General features: G+C 36.6%; 1 protein-coding gene across 2 annotated transcripts in view; it reads left to right on the forward strand.

Annotated features, from left to right (window-relative positions):
• The window catches only part of STKLD1 (serine/threonine kinase like domain containing 1), a 636,164-nt gene that overhangs the window by 413,166 nt on the left and 205,020 nt on the right, over nt 1-17,978 (forward strand). The gene's annotated exons all lie outside the window — the stretch shown is intronic.

The following is a 17,978-nucleotide window of genomic DNA, read 5'->3' on the forward strand; positions in this document are numbered from 1 at the left end:
CCTTACCAAATGGTGCACTGATATAGTCATCCCTCTCCATAAAGGAGGAGAGACTACAGACCGTGGGAACTATTGCCCCATTAGCCTGACAAGTCTGATATGCAAAGCTATGGAATGCATCATCATGGACCTAATAAACAAGGATATAAGGAATCTCCAAACTCTGGAACCCATACAGTTTGGTCGACTTCTTTGAGTCAATCACCAGAACTGTGAATGAAGGCAAGGTGGTTCATACAGCCTACCTTGATCTGGCCAAGGCCTTTGATACCATTCCCCACTCAGGAATCATAGAAAAACTCACTAAGCTAGGCATCAATCCCTATATCACTAGGTGGGTTGCAAACTGGCTCACAGACAGAACCCACAGTGTGAAAGTAGCTGACTCCAAGTCAGACTGCTGACCAGTTACGAGTGGAGTCCCACAGGGATTGGTCCTGGGTCTTCTCCTGTCCTGTTTGGTATCTACTTCTCAGAAGTCCAGGCCAACATGCAAAAAATTCACAGACGATTTCAAGTTGTTAGCCATTATTAACTCCCCAAGTGATGTTGATATCCTACAGAAAGGCCTCAATGAGACCAACGACTGGTGTCAGAACCATGGCCTTAAGCACAGTGCCAAAAAATGTGTAGTCATCCTCTTTGGGAAAAACCCAGTTCCTATGATTTACCACATGATGGTAGTCCACTGAACACAGAAGGCGTTATAAGAGAGCTGGGAACACAGGTTGACAGCAACCTCCCTTTTGACTACCACATTGCCACTGTGGTCAGAAAGTCCTTCTATGCGGCACATCTCATTACTAAGGGTTTTGCATCCAGGAAGAAAGAGGTCATCATCTCTCTCTACTCTTCCCTCATTAGACCAATCATTAAGTATAATGCCCCATTTGGCATGTACTTCACTAGACACCTGCAACAGCTGGAGAGGCCACAGAAGTACCTCATGAAGAGGATCGTAGGCATTAAACACATGTCCTACACAGACTCAAAAAACTCCAGCTATTCTCTGTCTTGGGTCTATATTAAATTATCGAAGAGACATTACAATGAATGCCTCTTTATTGACCTGAAAAGAGTGAACTGCGGCTGAATCAGCGATTTCTTTGCTCAGGAAAAAAAATCATTGATCCAGCCAGAAACGAAATACCACAAACAATAAGTCAAACCACACCCCCCTAACTAAATATACCAACACCAAGATCACACTACACTGGGGAAAGGGGCAAATTTACGCTGATGACAAATCGCTGATTCAGCCATTCACATAATTCGTGGTTCGCTCTTTTCATGTCAGTGAAGAGGCATTCACTGTAATGTCTCTTCGATAATATGATATAGATGCCTCTGTCTCATATCACCTACTTAGAGGTGATCTCTGCTTGACTTACAAAGCTATGTGTACCTCACTAGACACCTGCAACAACTGGAGAGGCCACAGAAGTACCTCACAAAGAGGATCCTAGGCCTTAAACACTTGTCCTATATGGACAGACTCAAAAAACTCCAACTATTCTCTGCCTCATATTGACTACATAGAGGCGATCTCTGCTTGACTTACAAAGCCATGTCTGACCCAGCTCTGTTAGAAATGCTACATCTAAAGAAATCCCAATCCCTCCACACTACATGCTCCAGAGACCTCAACCTCATTACCATAATCAACAGAACATGCTGGAAGGACAGGTTCATAACCCAGAGACTGCCCATGCTCTGGAATAGACTTCCCATACATGTCAAACAGAGCACCTCACTGGCCCTCTTCAAGAGAAATCTTGATGAGTGGATGGGAAATAGAAAATTCACCCCAGGGATCACTCCAGTGGCTCTACTCAACAGAGGCACTGGGAACTAAGGTTGGATGGCATAATGCCAGGGTAATCCTATAGGCTAGGCTTGTAAAGGCTCCAGGGCCATTAGCCTAGTACACACCTATGAACCTATGAATTGTGTTTGCATGTACGCAGTTCCATGATTATATTTATGGTAGACCTATCCAAATTGAAGCAGATCACTAACATCTAGTCACTATTTTGAGAAAGCATATGCATATAGCTCCTGCCAGATTGCAACCTATGATGCTCAAATTGTAGAGCTATAATTTCAATCTTGTCTATACGAAAGGCAAACTTCTTTATCTTGCTGATACATTATCCAGATCACCCAGAAAAACCACAGAACAGCATGGAAATGAGAAACTTGATTTTGAAGTTATGACAGTGAGAAATTTTTCTTCCACATGTTTTGATGAGCTTAGACGTTATACAGCCAGAGACCCAATTCTTCAGAAACTCAACCACTTTATCAGTCGAGGATGGTCGTCAAAGCAATTTTGTTTACCAGTGGAAGTACAACCCTATTTTCCATACAGAGATGAGATTTTGTCAGACAATGGTAGAATCTGGAAAGGTCCAAAAGTCATTGTTCCAAAATCCTTACAACAAGAGTATATTACTGTTTTGCATTGTGGCCACCCAGGAACTGATAGTACCAAAAGGAGGGCCAGAGAACTAGTATTTTGGCTTTCTATGTCACAGGATATTGGGAGAGAACTTTCATCTTGTTCTGTGTGTAATAGTACTAAGCCACATCAACAGAAAGAACCACTTCAGTTAAACCAGATTCCTGAACCACCTTGGTCGACAGTAACTACCTACATATTTGAATGGAATAGTCAACATTACTTGGTGTTAGTAGACTCTTATTTCAATTGGTTTGAGATTGACCTACTTCCTAACCTAGCTTCCAGTACTGCCATTACTAAGATAAAGCGTAATTTTGCAGTCCATGGTAGTCCGCACAAAGTTATTTCTGACAATGGTACACAGTTAACAAGCCAGCAGTTCAAAAGATTTGCTGAAGAGTGGGACTTTACTCATGTCAAGAGTAGCCCTGAGTATCCATATTCAAATGGCTTGACAGAACATGCAGTTCAAAGTGTGAAACAATTACTAGAGAAGTCAAAATGAGACAACAGTGATGTTTTCTTGAATCTCTTGAATCTCAGAAATGTTCCTCATGATAAACATCTTGGTTCACTTGCACAGAGACTTCTGTCAAGACAAACCAGAACCGCACTACCAATTAGTAGTACATTATTGGTACCATGTGCCAAGAACAACAGATCAGGGAAAGCCAACCTGTTGAAGAAGTATTTATCCCAGAAGTCCTGTTATGGTAAGACCAGCAAACTGCTCAATTTATTTCGAGAAGGGGAGATAGTGAGGATGCAGATGTCCAAAGGTTTTGATCAGATTGGTGTTGTGAAAAGTGTATATCCAGAGCTGAGATCATTCACTGTCGAATTGCAAGGAGCAGAATTTAGGCAGAATCAGAAACATTTTATCCCAGTGTCTAAGCTTGTATTGCAATATCATACCTGCGAGAAAGACTCTATATCTCAGAGTGAGTTATCCAGCATTCCAGTTCCAGAGGATGTTCTAGTAAATATCCCTATTCCTGAGAAAAATCCCAAAACTCCTGAAGCAAGCTGATCACCGATGCCTGAATTGTTGCTAAACCCAATTCAGAGTCCTATATCACTAGATCAGGTCACATTTCCAGATACATGGCAACTTAGACATAAGGACATGAATGTTGTGTTTATTTTTATTGTCTATACCACTGCATGTTTCTTTTCAAATGTCAGTATACTGTAGGCAATTCATTAAAAGGGAGGATGTAGATCAATATGCATGTACACCTTTAAGAAGCTTTCTAGGGGCTTGCACAAGTGTATAAATACAGAGTATGTGCAAGCCTGACTGCCATTTTGTAATAAACTGTTGAGATGTAAGCATGTATGTCTGTGCAGTCTGTCAGTTAATCAGTTTGATATATTTTCTACTGCTGCTATCCATCCAGATGTGTTTCTTTGCATCTATATTACACAATCGAACTTTTAAAAGTTCGAACGTCATATGGTCGATACTATATGATCAAACTTTTAAAAGTTCGAAAATGTAATAAAAAAAATAAACCAAAGAAAAAACCTACCTGCACCCCACACCCCCCACTCTTTAAATATACCATACTCCAAGATTGTACTACAGTGCAGAAAGGGAAATCTTCCCATTCCGCACTGTACTGAGATCTCCATTGAAACGTTCAAACTTTTAAAAGTTCAATCATATGGTGTCGACCATATAACATTTGAACTTTTAAAAGTTACTTTTAAAAGTTCAACAACATGATATTGACCCTAAACAAACTACCCTGCATGTTTGTTTTTAATGGGAAACAAGAGCAACAGTTATGTTGGGATGTCCATTAGCTGGAGTCTGCCTTAAAAAATATACTACAGGAGCAGCAAAGGCTTTAACCAGTATGCAGAAGCCTTGGAATGAGAGATGTAGAACATCCTTGGCAAAGCTGGTTCTGGGATGTTTTAAATCCTGATGATTGTTGGAAGTGTGTCAAATGGTGATGTGGTGTGTAATTTTTACTACGACTGGATCTAAGTGGCTTTGGCAAGGATTTTTTTACAGCCTCTTTGTAAGACATTTTAGCATTGGTTGGCTGGTGTCGAGTATTATGAAAGTGTGTTGCTCACAGTCTGTGTCGTTTTGTGAGAGTGAGTCCTCCAGTTAGTTAGATACCTACATTTCTCACAAACAGTGTGTCTAGTACTAAGTAAACGTTCATTATCTGTGAGCATCAGGCTATTGTTACACTGTCTAAGGATACCGAGTGCTATGAAGATGGCAGCAAAAGGAAGTCAAGAAGGTTGAATCTCCATTTTAGCCCAGGGGTTTGGAGAATTAGTTTGAATACACAGAGTACTATATTCAGTTAAATGAGCTATACAGGGGAAACAACTAGCTCTTCAAAGTAATTATTGAATATGCACTATGCAGAGCAGGTACAAACTGCTAAGGGCAACATGGAGCAACTATGGGCTAATTTTGTTAAAGAAGAGCAGCTACATGCTACTCTGTGGACCAGTAGTGCCCAGCATGGCTTGTTGCATGACTGAGGGCAGCTGTCCGTACCACAGATATTGCTAATGACACTAACTTAAAATGATTTGGACGGGTTAAATGGCATAGACAGTGCTCTTTTAAACATGGGTGCACAATGAGCAGCCCTTTGCAAATGCAGGTAATTTATAAAACATAAAAAAGTTAAAAATATTCAAATGAGCATGCCAGCTAATAGCAAAATAACACACTTCATCAATCAGAGGCCTAGAAATGGTTAGGTTCTTTCTCCACTCTAACTGGAGTACAGGCCAAAGTAATTCTGTGATAGATTACTTATAAACACCTAAAAATGTACACAGCTCTTACAAGTAAACCCAGTAAGAAGACAAAATATTCTTATCCAAGACGTTTCAAGGATGGTATTTTATCCAGTGGAAAAGTGTCACAATCAGTAGTGGGGAAGCTTAATGTATAGCAGTTCATAGCAAATGAGCTCAAGGTCTGCTCATTAGGACACAAGAAGGCAATTCAAAGAGTTGGAAGCATAAATGGGTTTTATTGCAAAATTTTTTTCAGTACAGAAAAGAGCGGGAAGTGGTGACCATTTCTAGATTTATCCATCCTGCACATACCCATAAACACAAAAAGATCCTGATGTTTACACTAGTCTCTTCATCCTCAACTATATCAAGGAATATGCCTTTTACACAATCAAGCAAAGAAGTATCAAAAACAATTCCTCAAATTTCTACTCACCAATCAGCATTTTCAGTGTATTTTCTTGCTGTTTTGTGTTCTGACTGCTTCCATAAGATTTACAAATTGTCTAATCCCAGTATGGGCTTTTCCTTGAATGGCATGGGTACATGTTTGCCCCTTCCTAAACAACTGTCTCATGATCAGACTGACTTCCACTTAATAATAATTTGCCTCTATACATAGCAGTTTGGCTTTGTGACATAGCTTAGAAAACCGATTAGGTTTACAACTACATATGCTAGAAATTCAGACAATCTCATCCATAGTATACACAGACACTGGAACATTCTACAATGTGACCAAGAATTGGCAAATATCATACCAGACAGATGTCTTTTTTCATTCCGAAAAGGCAAGAATTTAGGTGGCTGTTTCAACCATTATAAACATTCTCATGACAATAGGCAGTCTCAGGCATTACAGTCCACTCTTACAGGGGAACCCTTGATTGGTTGTTTTCCATGTGGTCATTGCACTAATTGTGATAAAATAAGTAAATCGAAACAATTTACCAGTCGTAACTCTGCTATAGTTTATGATGTTAATTTTTTTGCTAATTGCAGTACTGACCGGTTGATTTATCTGGCTACTTGTACTTGTGGATCCTTCTACATTGGGCAAACTTCACGTCCCCTTAGACTCAGAATATCTGAACATGTAAGTAACATCAAAAATAAAAACCACTGGTAAATCTCCAAAACTCGCCACAAAAGTTACTAATGAAACAACAAATATCCAGAAAGAAAGCGAGTAATTCCAAAGATGCTATAAATTTATTGAAACATGAAAGAAATTAACGCTCTTTGCCAAAATTGCATTTTCGTCCTTTCCAAAGCCAGGACTTCATCAGATCACATTAAAACAAATCAATTAGCACTTTAAATATACATGAAAATTCAAATTAAACCAATCACATAAAATGCATTATAATTGAACAAATCGGAAATATTCCTGACTCATGAATATTAAATTAAAACCTTGTTGACCCTGACAGTGCAATGTGTAGTTACTAAATACTTCTCTATTTGTAAGGTGTTGCTAAGTATATTGTATATATGTTTCTTCTTGTTCGTTTTGTATCTTAAAATTCATTGCTCTCCCTCAATAAAAAATCTTAAATATTATAATATATAAATATCTAAAAAAGAATGTTTCCTAAAAGTATTAAAAATATAAAATAAGTATACAAAAATATATTCATCAATTTCGTCGTATTTAACTTTTGTTCTTTTATGTATAATGGTGCTGCCATCTCCTGGACATTTATTTTGTGCCATGAGATCTAGATCTCTGCAGCTCTTAATTTTAACACAGGAGTGAGAGATGTGTGTTCATTTAATCCTGGTTTTCTCGTGGCATCTAATTTAATTTGCCACCACAGTTCCTTATATGCTAACCACTCTTCCCATAAACCTCCTCTTATTTCTTTCTTAACCTGTTCTATCACGAAAAATTAAAATTTTCCTTCTTTATATTCTTTCATGTGCCTGTATAATGCATTGGTTTCCTTAGCTTTCAAGATGTCATAAGTATGTTCATAAATCCTCCTCCTCAGAGCTCGTTCTGTTTTCCCTATATAAAATGAACTGCATTTTTTACAACGGGCCAAATATATAACTCCTTTTGTCTCACAGCTATAATATACTTTGTTTCTTATAGTTTTATCCCTACTAGTAATATATATCTCATTAGTATTCATCATAAATTCACATTGGTTACAGTGGCCGCATTTAAAACTCCCTGTCCTTTTCTGTCCATTAATTGTGCCTCCTCTATAGTCAAAAGCATTAGTTTTAGAGTGAGATTCTAAAATTCTTTTCACGTTCCATGCATTTTTATACACTATTTTTGGGACAGTCTTGTTGATATTTTCCATGTCTATAAACATGGAAAATGTGTCCCATTCGTTCCTAAATATTTCACTTATTTTAATGTTGTATTCCATGACAAATGCTTGTTCATAGTTGTCTTTGATTTCTTCTTGACTAAATAATATACTACCTGAATAATTCTCAATTTTCTTACCCTTTATGGGTTGATATTTGTTAATTCTGCCCTTTTCTACCTCAGTTCTTATCATGTTAATAAATGATTCAGGGTATCCTTTTTCTTCAAACATTTTTTCAAGGAAATCACATTCTTGTATGAAATCCTCACTTGAACTAGTCATACGACTACCCCTCACAAATTGTCCCTTGACAATATTCTTTTTACAGTGTGAGGGGTGCGCACTAGTGAAGTGAAGAAAGGAATTGCAGTATGTTTCCTTCCTGTAAATTTTTGTTTCAAAATCTTTTTCTGTTTTGTATATTTCTACATCTAGGTACTGTAACCTATCTTTTGAAGAAGTATAGGTGAATTTTAAAAAATTGGTAGTATTGTTTATGTATTCGAAAAATTCTTTAAACTTGTCCATGTCACTAATCCAAAAAATAACTATGTCATCCAAGAAACGGCGGTACAATGACCAATCATCTTTATATTTGGAATGTAGTATAAAGTCCTCTTCCCATTTGGCTAGGACAATATTTGCATACGTGGGTGCGCATGCTGCTCCCATAGATATGCCCTGCGCTTGTTGGTAATATTCACCATTGAACATGAGGAAATTATATTTCAGGACCATTTCCGTTAAATTCATTATAGAACTTTTGTCTGAATGAGAAAGTTTCTTGTCCCTATAAATCATATCCTCAAACATTATAAGACCTTCACTATGCGGTATGCATGTGAAAAGGTCTACCACATCTATGGTGATGAAAATCAGATTGTCGCTGACCAATTCTGGCGTTATACATCTTAATAGGTCCCAGGAGTCCTTTAGTATATATTGATTTTCGCCACATATATGTTTTATTTTGCTGTCCACAAATTTTGCTAATGGAAGAGTCTTGGACCCATCTGCTGAGACGATAGGCCTCAGGGGTGGGTCCTCCATATTTTTGTGGATTTTAGGTATCCCGAAAATAATGGGAGTTTTGGGTTTGGCCACTTGTAAAAACTCAAAAGTTTTTCTTTCTATTGTTCCCTCCAGAAGCATGTCATTGAGTTGATTATCTATCTTATAATATGCCACATTCATTTCATTCAAGGAGGCAACATTATATCTAGTGGTGTCCCTTAACATGCAGTTCATTTTTCCTTCGTATATTATATTATCCATAAAAACTACCCCTCCTCCCTTGTCAGGTTTCATAATTCTTATTTCATTGTTCATTTTGAGTTCATTTAATACCTCATTTTCTTGTTTAGAAAGGTTGAACTCATGTACATTTTGTTCGTAAATCTGTCAAATTTGTTTTTCCAACATAATTTCCAAATTCCTGATTTGGGGGGTGCAAGGGAGGGTTGTAGGTGCTTTTACGGGTCAAGGACGAGCTCTGAGGAGGTATGTCCAACCTACTCTGTTGTGAAAAAAGCATTTCCAAATTAATTTTTCTAAGAAATAATTTTATATCTATTATAGTGTTTACTAGTTCTCCCTTTACAGCGGGAATAAATTTAAATCCCTTGCTTAGTAAGTAAAAATGTTGTTTATTAGGTGTTATATTACTAAAATTGTATATAGAAAAAATATTAAAGGTGTGTTGAACCCCATTAATAGATATACTTTTCTCATTAGAATTTATAGAGGGGTTTGGGTGCATTAATAATAATGCCTTCCTCTGCCCCTTTCCCCCCCCTTTTTTGAAAATTTTGAAATTCATTGTAATTTCTATTACCATTTTGTATTTCACTATTTAATGGTGGGAATTCATTATCATAATCCTCTTTCATCAATGCTTTATTAACCCTAGTGTCAAAACCTGATATTTGTTCATCCTGATAAGTATAATGGACATGCATTCCACGTTTAGTAGGAGGTGGTTTGGGATAGTGGTTATTATTTTGATATTCACCAATGCCCCTCTTTAACTTATTTATTTTTCTTTCAACTATTTCTTTACATTTTAAGTCTATGTCTCCTTTAACTTTATAATATTTCTCTCTTTCTTCACTAATTTCAAATATGAGATCTTCTTTAGTGCAAGCATCCAGTATTTCTATTTCCGTTTTTAAAACTTCCTGCATTCGTTTATTTTTCTTAATAATTGATTTTAAAATTTCCAAGCCACATTGGTTAAACACTTGTATCAGTTCTTTGTGAAAATATGACCCTGGTTCAACATTATTCGGGTACTTCCATACCCTTAGTCCTTTTGGGACAACCTTTCTGTTCAAACACTCTGTCAGGTATTCATTTTCGATAGTTAGCGTTTTGTATTTCAACATAAGCTTAGATAACTTATCAATTTTAGCAGAATAAGTTAAATCAACACCACATTTCAACTCATTAACTTTGTCAAAGTCAATATTAAAAGGCAATTTCAACCAGTCTCTGGTATCTTTTTTCTTCCACGAATTGTGGAAGGAATTATTTACAGTATCTTCATGTGCCTTACTCGTAGAAGGCTTGTCATGTTTGTTCCTGGCTTGTCCTAAATCCAATGCCTCAATTTGGGAATGTTCATTATGGTATTCATTCCGTCCAAAAATAGCTGGTGTAACTCCCGGGTTAAATGAATCACCGTTCGGTTCATCCGCTCCAAGCTCTCGCCCCAAACTACCACTCCGGTTACGTTTCCTCTTGGGTTTGGCCCCTGGTAACCCTTCGGTTCTTTCCAATTCTACGTTTCTTGCTTCGCGTTTGCGGTCGCAAAGCGAATGACATAATGGGGTTAGCAAGTCAATCAATTGCGTAAGCTGACCTATCAGCCTACGTGATTCCCCCGTATCATCTTTAGGAGTCGCTCCTTCCATCTCCTGGATAGCCAAAACCACTGGTAAATCTCCAAAACTCGCCACAAAAGTTACTAATGAAACAACAAATATCCAGAAAGAAAGCGAGTAATTCCAAAGATGCTATAAATTTATTGAAACACGAAAGAAATTAATGCTCTTTGCCAAAATTGCGTTTTCATTCTTTCCAAAGCCAGGACTTCATCAGATCACATTAAAACAAATCAATTAGCACTTTAAATATACATGAATATTCAAATTAAACCAATCACATAAAATGCATTATAATTGAACAAATCAGAAATATTCCTGACTCATGAATATTAAATTAAAACCTTGTTGACCCTGACAGTGCAATGTGTAGTTACTAAATACTTCTCTATTTGTAAGGTGTTACTAAGTATATTGTATATATGTTTCTTCTTGTTCGTTTTGTATCTTAAAATTCATTGCTCTCCCTCAATAAAAAAATCTTAAATATTATAATATATAAATATCTAAAAAAGAATGTTTCCTAAAAGTATTAAAAATATTAAATAAGTATACAAAAATATATTCATCAATTTCGTCGTATTTAACTTTTGTTCTTTTATGTATAATGGTGCTGCCATCTCCTGGACATTTATTTTGTGCCATGAGATCTAGATCTCTGCAGCTCTTAATTTTAACACAGGAGTAAGAGATGTGTGTTCATTTAATCCTGGTTTTCTCGTGGCATCTAATTTAATTTGCCACCACAGTTCCTTATATGCTAACCACTCTTCCCATAAACCTCCTCTTATTTCTTTCTTAACCTGTTCTACCACGAAAAATTCTAATTTTCCTTCTTTACATTCTTTCGTGTGCCTGTATAATGCATTGGTTTCCTTGAAAAAATGTTTGAAGAAAAAGGATACCCTGAATCATTTATTAACATGATAAGAACTGAGGTAGAAAAGGGCAGAATTAACAAATATCAACCCATAAAGGGTAAGAAAATTGAGAATTATTCAGGTAGTATATTATTTAGTCAAGAAGAAATCAAAGACAACTATGAACAAGCATTTGTCATGGAATACAATATGTCCAACATTAAAATAAGTGAAATATTTAGGAACGAATGGGACAAATTTTCCATGTTTATAGACATGGAAAATATCAACAAGACTGTCCCAAAAATAGTGTATAAAAATGCATGAAACGTGAAAAGAATTTTAGAATCTCACTCCAAAACTAATGCTTTTGACTATAGAGGAGGCACAATTAATGGACAGAAAAGGACAGGGAGTTTTAAATGCGGCCACTGTAACCAATGTGAATTTATGATGAATACTAATGAGATATATATTACTAGTAGGGATAAAACTATAAGAAACAAAGTATATTATAGTTGTGAGACAAAAGGAGTTATATATTTGGCCCGTTGTAAAAAATGCAGTTCATTTTATATAGGGAAACAGAACGAGCTCTGAGGAGGAGGATTTATGAACATACTTATGACATCTTGAAAGCTAAAGAAACCAATGCATTATATAGGCACACGAAAGAATGTAAAGAAGGAAAATTTGAATTTTTCGTGATAGAACAGGTTAAGAAAGAAATAAGAGGAGGTTTATGGGAAGAGTGGTTAGCATATAAGGAACTGTGGTGGCAAATTAAATTAGATGCCACGAGAAAAACAGGATTAAATGAACACACATCTCTTACTCCTGTGTTAAAATTAAGAGCTGCAGAGATCTAGATCTCATAGCACAAAATAAATGTCCAGGAGATGGCAGCACCATTATTCATAAAAGAACAAAAGTTAAATACAATGAAATTGATGAATATATTTTTGTATACTTATTTTATATTTTTAATACTTTTAGGAAACATTCTTTTTTAGATATTTATATATTATAATATTTAAGATTTTTTATTGAGGGAGAGCAATGAATTTTAAGATACAAAATGAACAAGAAGAAACATATATACAATATACTTAGCAACACCTTACAAACAGAGAAGTATTTAGTAACTACACGTTGCACTGTCAGGGTCAACAAGGTTTTAGTTTAATATTCATGAGTCAGGAATATTTCTGATTTGTTCAATTATAATGCATTTTATGTGATTAGTTTAATTTGAATATTCATGCTAATTGATTTGTTTTAATGTGATCTGATGAAGTCCTGGCTTTGGAAAGGACGAAAACGCAATTTTGGCAAAGAGCGTTAATTTCTTTCGTGTTTCAATAAATTTATAGCATCTTTGGAATTACTCACTTTCTTTCTGGATATTTGTTGTTTCATCAAAAATAAAAAGTCAACAATGCTCTATATAAACATCAACTGTTGCATAAAACTGCAAAAATGTTCCTTTATGGTAATTGATGTTATAAAAGGTAACAAACTCAACAAAACAGGTTGGCACTCAATTCTTAATTCCAAAGAAAAAAAAGTGGGTTGTTAAACTATATCGATTATCCCCACCTGGTCTAAATGAACAATTTTAGGTGTAACCAATGAACTTTCAGCTGCATGTACTTAAACAGCAACATCTGAATATTCAATTTTACACTGAGGAAGGCTGTGTTTTTGTGCCAGCCAAAACCGGTCTGGTTGTTTGTTGTTTTTACATATGTTTTTTACAGTCATATAATAAATTTTCTTTCAGGCAACAGTTTGCTGGCTCACTTGATGTTTTTCATAGCTTAGAAATCGACAAACTTCTCAGGTAAAACTTTTTTGGATGCCACAGTAAATTCAACTTTACAAAAAGCCTTTCATCCACAAATCAAAGGGGATTACATGATGTCACATGACTGTGAAATATTTTAGCAGAACCAGTCTGTGAGCTGCATAGTTGGAGTTCCCTTTCCCCAAAGATGCAGTAGCATCAGAATTAATTAAAGTAGGAATGTGAAGTTTGTTTTGAGTTTGCCCCTGCTATAACATAAAAGTCTTTAATCAAAGTTCAATACTTTTTTCAAGGAATATAGCTCTGCCCCTTTTTTGACCAAGACTGCATCTGACAATATGCCTTTTGTGGGATCATATATGTGTTCAACACAGAAGAGATCATATGTGGCAGTTCTTCTGTTGAGCCACTCTGTAGCCAGCTTTGCCAACCAGAATGTTTCTCATGGATGTGTGCTCATTTATAGTTTTTGTCCGTTCGGCATGTAGTAGCTCCGAGACACATTTTGCGCTACATGGGCTAGCGGCAAAGGAAAATCAGCAGCACATTCATACACTTGCCCAGTGCTATAAGTGCCTGCTGCTCACTAATCCATGAGCAATCAGCAGATGAGCAGCTGCAGCAGAATTCATTCTTCCCTTAGCTCCGTGCAAGGAATGCATTTATTATTATTATTATATGGTGTTTTTTGTCCCTTCTTATAGTACCAGATGAAAAGATTTTACTGAAGCTTCTGGAATTTGGGTTCAGACTCAAGATTCCTTATAGTTATAAAGCTATTTTCTCAGATTAATTCCTTAATTAATGTGTTAAATGGGTAAATTTTACAAACTAATATCAGTACAGGCAAATCTTTTCAATAACCACCTCTGACATATTTTTTAATAAGTTAGGTCAAATCTAGCTTAGGGATATCTGCAATATGTAACAAGAAAAAAATAACTTAGTCTGCCTCTCAGATGAAATGCATTACAGCATGAAAGAACTGATAGCTTTTATCTAGCTCTAAAGTCTTTTCAGTCTATACTGAAACTAGGTCTCATCCAAATTGTTGTAGATAACACCACATTTATGTGGTACCTAAACAAACTTGAATGGACTTACTACTGTAAATTTTACAGGCTAGCCATGAAACTGTTAGAACGGGCTCTGTCCCTGAGAATGGCACTTCAGACTCACTGTTTACATCCCCTCTTTAGAAAAATCTAGTAGATTCTCCTCCTAGATAAATTACACAGTCTCACAACTAGAAACTTGTGGTATTTACACAAACAAAACAGATGTGATGCAACCATAATAGGTCTTTTTGTATCAGTATAATAACCATTTACCAGCATATTGAACTTTCCACCCCCTCCCACAGATATAGCTACAGATGCAAGGGATTTGAAATGGAGTCAAAATCTACTTTATGAGTTTCCTGCAGTATGCCTTTTTCTGAAGGTATTGCTAATTGAAAAGGAAACAAACCAAACCCTTTCTAATATTTTTTTCTAAGACAACCCTGGATTTCCTTGATACAACAAATGGTTGATAAATATTTTAACATCAAACCCAACAGCTCAAGGTCACACCCAACTGTTCAAGAGGAACCTGGACGAGTAGATGGGGCACCATAAATTCTTACCAGGGATAGCACCCATAACCCCCCTTGATGTGGGCAGTCATCCCTAAATGCAATCCTGGGTACTGACGAACTTTTCATGGTATTACATTGGGATGAAACGGCTAGGCTTAAAATGACCACCGGGTCGATAGCCTAGTAATTTCCTATGATCCTTTGAGTTACAATGAGATGTCTTTCCTGCAAACAACTTCATAGATTTATAATAAAGGCAATTACTTTCTGAGAGGTGTATATTCAAAATGAATCCTGTAGGCCAGAGGCCAGCCAGTATAAAAGCTTGTATTTTTTAACCTTGCACCAATTTACATGTTTAGAATGTTTTTTTTAAACATTTTGTCAGAGGGTCTTTTGACTTTGGCATTGAGTTTACCTCTTCTGAAAAGAATATGCCTGCAATTTCTGTTTGTTTACCTATGTATCCTCTCTCTCTCTCCCTGTCTTTTTCTCTCTCTCTCTCAATATGCCTGCAATTTGTTTGATTACCTATGTATCCTCCCTCTCGCTCTGTCTCTCTCTCTCTCTCTCTCTTTCACTCTCTCACTCTCTCTCTATGGGTGCTGCAAACTGCTTGTACCCTCACTGTTAGGGTGAGGTTAGATTATTACAAATACCCACATAGCCAGGATGCCAGCTGGGACAACAATCTCCTCCACTGCTGTCTGAATGATAGCAACCTTTGGATAACTGTTACCCTGGCGCTGGTATAATCCTTCTGCAAATGCACTGTGTCTAACTGGCAGGGGACTTGATGGCTGGCAAACACAAGGGAAAAAGCACATATACAAATATATAAAAGGCCATGAATAGAATGATTATAGCTTGTTCTACAACAATTGTAGCCACTGCTAAAGCTGTTTTAGGAATGTTTCAGCCTAGAATATCTGTGAACATACCACTTGCCTATCTCTACTCATGTTCAAAATTCATTATACGTTAAACTGTCAGAGCATGATAAGGAGAGGTTTTTATCCTTATTAGTACTGCATAGCATGATTTTTAATACCATCATCCCTTTACAAGGGACGTGACAAGGTATACTGCTTGATATTTTTATCAGATGTAACAAATTTCTGCCTGTAGTGCAGGTGTCTGTTATGAAGTTTATTGGACAATACAGCAGTGTGGGGTACTCAAAATAACTATAGCTACTCAAGTTGTATAGTTGTTTGCTACTTAGTGCCTTACACCATTCAGCCCTCTAATGATGATTACTGTATATAAATATTTATTCTGCAACTAACTAATGCCACTTTGTTCACAGTTTTGTTTTTATGGATTTCACTGATAACATTGTCATTCAGTATTGTTCACTATTTATTCTTAGTCTATAAGCCTTTAATCACAGCACTGCACTCATCCTGCTCTTTAGTGACAGCATTCTAAGAATTTCTAATGTACAGAAGCAGAATGAGAAGCAAGCAAGACTGAATACATTGGATGTGATGCTGCAAGGTACTAACAGCAACGCTTTCTAGAGCAACCCCTTTACTGTGCAAATAGACATTTATCAGGCAATGAATGAGTTCATGTAACAATGCTAGTCTATTCCTTTGGTACAGATTACTTCAGTTTATTGAAAAGCATTTTAGGATTAATGTTGAAAATAGTATGTGTGCAAACCTGGGCACCACTACTGATTCTGATCATTGTATAGCCAGCCAGCAAGGTTGCCCTGAAAAAGATTCTTCCCAACACCTTTGCCAATACTCCAGGCTTTCTTTAACCCCTAACTCGATACCATCCCAACATATATATATATATATATATATATATATATATATATATATATATATATATATATAGTATCCACTCATCTCTTTTCAAAGAGAAGAAATTTTGTATAAAGCAAAGTGAATAACCCCTTGGAGTCTGATTCAGAATTGGATGCTTGGCAAACTTTCTTCTAGCTAATCCTGTGGATATTACATTTGGACATACAGGTGACCTGATGAAAGAGTTCTATGATTATGGGAGCTAAGGATTTTTAATCCTCTGATCTATGCTACTGTAGCTGAAGACTAATGAGAAACAGCCCTGGATTACTCTTTCTCATTTGGAGCCTTTTTATGACCTTTAGCCTGCTACCAGCAAGGCGCTCAGCTATCTATCCTTCCACCAAAGGTAGCAGAAAGGATTATTCAAGACACCAATAAACAGAATCTTTTCAAGACTCTACAAGAGGCCCAGCTATAGTTCTGTTGCTCCTGCTCATCACTAGGAAAAGACAGCAACCTGACTACTTCTCCAGCAGACAAAGAATAAGGAAAACAAGGAGAAACAGAGAAGACAAAGACAAGGCGATGGCTGGAGTCAAGAAGATGTGTACATTCTGCACTCTATCAAGGCAAGCATTAAACGTCATGATTCTTGAAGTTCTGTATCAGAGCTTTGTCATATACCTGATAACAACTACCTTAGAAACCCTACCAGACACAAACAGAATGAAATGATTGTGATTACCTTTGTCGCCATCACAAAGCAAGTGCATGCACGACCAAATGTGTCAGTGGTGCAATATTTACATCTGTGATTTCAGCAGCAGCAGTGGTGACCATTAGAAGGCATGACTGATTATTAGGAAACCTTGCTGCATATTTCATAACAGAAATGGAAAAGGATGAAGAAAACATGTTTTCAGTGAAGCAGCTGTTTTGTACCCAAATATGCCAATTTTTCAACACCAAAGAGCCTGTTTTAGAGAAAGAAACAAAACAGACATGCAAAAAGTTAGGCAAAAAGCAGAATGAGCACTAAATGATCTTCCCAGAAAAACTACCAGCACTCTTCGCAAATCTGCAAGCGATATCATCCCTCCGTCACACAATCACCACACACCTGCTTATACAATTTATTGCAGGAAGGATTTATACTTCAGTCATTCACTGGAACAAATTACTTCAGGCAAATAGGGTCTCTAAATAATTTCTAAAAGTTGCACCATAGTTTTCTCGAAAATCTGCATCAGGATCAAGTCCAGCAATACTGTCTTGACAACTATCCATATAAAGCATTGGATTTAATGATGCACCCAGAATAAAAGTGGGAAATGCAATAGGTTCTCAACCATTAAATTGACAACTTTTACTCAGAAGTATTTCTAGTACAAAAAAGCCAATAGATAAAAGCCTGATGTGGGGCTTTCCAGTCTTAATAAATACTGGCTAAGATGTTTCTTTGCTGCATCTGAAGAACCAAACCATTCTTTCTAATAAACCAAGAGTTCTGGATGATCC

The sequence above is a fragment of the Protopterus annectens genome, chromosome 16.part0 (genome assembly GCF_019279795.1).
Source record: "Protopterus annectens isolate FY-2018-M chromosome 16.part0, PAN1.0, whole genome shotgun sequence".
NCBI classification, from domain to species: Eukaryota; Metazoa; Chordata; order Ceratodontiformes; family Protopteridae; genus Protopterus; species Protopterus annectens.